This window comes from Rhinopithecus bieti, unplaced genomic scaffold (assembly GCF_001698545.2).
Source record: "Rhinopithecus bieti isolate Rb0 unplaced genomic scaffold, ASM169854v2 scaffold_19652, whole genome shotgun sequence".
NCBI lineage: Eukaryota > Metazoa > Chordata > Mammalia > Primates > Cercopithecidae > Rhinopithecus > Rhinopithecus bieti.
This window is the reverse complement of record NW_016809913.1, coordinates 2287744-2290536: the sequence shown is the minus strand read 5'-3', so window position 1 is coordinate 2290536 and position 2793 is coordinate 2287744. Positions and strand designations below refer to the sequence as shown.

The 2793-nt window shown below is 49.6% G+C and overlaps 1 protein-coding gene across 2 annotated transcripts in view; it reads left to right on the top strand.

Moving 5' to 3' along the window:
* TMEM98 (transmembrane protein 98) overlaps positions 1–2793 on the top strand; it is a 13589-nt gene continuing 10796 nt past the window's right edge. For both annotated transcript variants that reach the window (XM_017890950.1, XM_017890949.1), the window contains exon 1: positions 1–20. The gene's annotated coding sequence lies outside the window, so the exon portion shown is untranslated. The remainder of the gene's footprint in view (positions 21–2793) is intronic.

Genomic DNA, 2793 nt, shown 5'->3' with positions numbered 1-2793 from the left:
CCCCGGAGCCGCAGCCTGAGGTGGGTGAGCCCCGCCTGGCCGGGCGGGCCGCGGCGAGTCGGGGCGGGGGGCTCGGGGGACGCGGGGCCCAGCCCGGCTGCCGGGGAGAAGGGAGGCCGGCGCCGCAGCTTTGTTCTCGCCGCGGGGCCGCGCGCCCGAAGTTGGGCAAAGGAGTGGGAGCCGCGCCCAGTAGCGCTCCGGGGCCCGTGCGGCGCGTCCTGGGCGGGCTAGGGGTCCCTCCCTCCCACGGACAGAGTGGGCGTCCTGGGTGGACGAGCATGGGGAAGCGGGTAGGGTCTTGGGTCTGTTTTGTTCTTGTGGGTCCAGAACCGGAGGGGAAGGGGGAAAGTAAGGGAGAGAGAAAGAGACGGAGAGAAACAGGAAAACTCACTCTTCAAAAACACAAAGAAACGCCACGCAGACAGACTGCAGGGAAGGACCGCGAACACACGCTCCGAGAAACACACTCAGCTCACACGCACTGAGAAGCACACTTAAGCTAGACACTTAGGTCACACATAGAAGCACAGAGAAACAGTTCACACACACTCAGAAACACACTCCGAGAAACACACTCAGCTCACACGCACTCAGAAGCACACTCAAGATAAACAGCTCACACACGGAAGCACACTCGGAGAAACATTCAGCTCACACACACTCAGAAACACCCTCTGAGAAACACACTCAGCTCACACCCACTCAGAAGCACACTCAAACAGCTCACACAAACACATTCAGAAAACACTCAGAAACGCACTCAGCTCACACTCAGAAATACACTCCGAGAAACACACTCTGAGAAACACGGAGCTCACACACACAAAAACAGCTCACGTACACTCAAACACAAACACTCGGAGAAACACACTCAGAAGCACACTCAGCTCACACACACCCAGAGAAACACGCTCAGAGAAACAACGCACAGGAAGAGAGAGGAAACCAAGTGGGTGGTCTTGGAGGCCTGGGATGGGGGAGGGGAAGGAGAGACACTGAGAAGGGGGGGACGGGAACAGCAGAGGGAAAGATGCATGGAGAGAGAAACAGAGATAAAGGCAGACGTAAGAGGAGGCAGAAAACACAGGCCAAAAGGAGGTGGATGAAAGGACAGTACAGAGAAACACACATTTAGAGAAATAGAGGCGGACCCTGACAATTACCCCCTTCCCCCCACCCTACCTCTCACAAAATCAGAGATACACAGATGAAAGAGGCAGATGCCAACCTTCTCATCTTTGTGGTCCAGCGAGCTCCAGGTGGGAGAGCAACTCTGTGAGCCCTTTGAGAAAGGCCTCCTTGGCACTTTAAGCCAGGCACGTCCCAACCTTGTCTACCTAGCAAACTCCTGCGCATCCTTCAAAACCCAGCTCAAGCATCAGCACTCCTGTGGAAGTGTCAGTACCCAGAAAGTGTCATGCAAATACATTTACTCTCCTTTCTGTGTTCTTCTGCAGGAAGCACAGGCACATGGAGTTGAAGTGGTTTGTCACCTGTCTGCCTCTCCCACCAGCTTCTTAAGATCAGGGTCTTTGTCTTATCCGTTGCCAATCTCCATTGCATGATGCATAGTAGATGGTCAATAAATACTCAGTGAATGGTGACTGAGAGCGTTTGAGCCCTCCAGTATATGGAGGATAGAATTAAGTGCAAATAGAGGAAAAGCACCATCCTGGTATTGTACCAGGACTCCTAAGTCAGTGTCCTTTTTTCACGTGGAGAAATTAAAGCCCAGAGAGGGGAGAATGCTTGCACAAAGAGAGGCAAGCAGGAGGCCTGCAATGAAGTAACAGTGAATATGTACTTCTGTGAGATGCCTTTGTTCTTCTGGCTTATGAGTTTAAAATAGGTGTGGAAGACCCCTGTTCTTCAGTTCCTTTCTCCAGAGGCAACTACTGTTATTAAGTTACATTTTATGTGTGTGTGTGTGTGCGCGTATCTATGTGTTCATACCAAAAAAAATTCTGTGCACACACTAGTGTATACAAATGCACGGACTTCTTTCATTCTTCTTTTGTATACAAATAAAAGAATTCTATTAGAAAAAGAAATAGATATGAAAGAATCTCCTGAGTGAAAACAGGCAAGAGGCAATGGACACTTTAATGCCAGTTCTAAGTTTCCAGTATTGAAACTGACAATTAGAACTCTTTTCAGAACCTTTACAGTCTTCTTTCTTCCTTGGTAAGGAAAAGTATAGTGAATGCCCATCTCAGTTTAAGTGGATGGCTTTCTGCCTCCTGACTGCATATTGGACAAATTCTGTAACCTCCCTGAACCTCAGTTTCCTCAACTGTAAAATGGGGTTGCTAATGTCCACTTCATAAGATTGTTGTTGGGAAAGTTTGAACAAAGTACCTGGTGCAGAGTAGATCCTCAGTAAATACAGTTTCATCTTTCCTCTTCTTTAATGGGTGTTCTTCTGTGCATGTGTTTATGGATGTGAAAACAACTGCTAGTTAAAATGTTTCCTTTTGTCTAGGGTTTAAAAAGCTGTTTTAAGGCCAGGCGTGGTGTCTCATGCCTGTAATCCCAGCACTTTGGGAGGCCCGAGGCGGGTAGATCACTTGAGGTCAGGAGTTCAAGACCAGCCTGGTCAACATGGTGAAACCCCGTCTCTACTAAAAATACAAAAAATTAGCTGGGTGTGGTGGTGGGCACCTGTAATCCCAGCTACTTGGGAGGCTGAGGCAGGAGAGTCGCTTGAACCCAGGAGGTGGAGGTTGTAGTGAGCCGAGATTGCGCTATTGTACTCCAGCCTGGGCGACAGAGCTAGACGCCATCTCAAAAAAA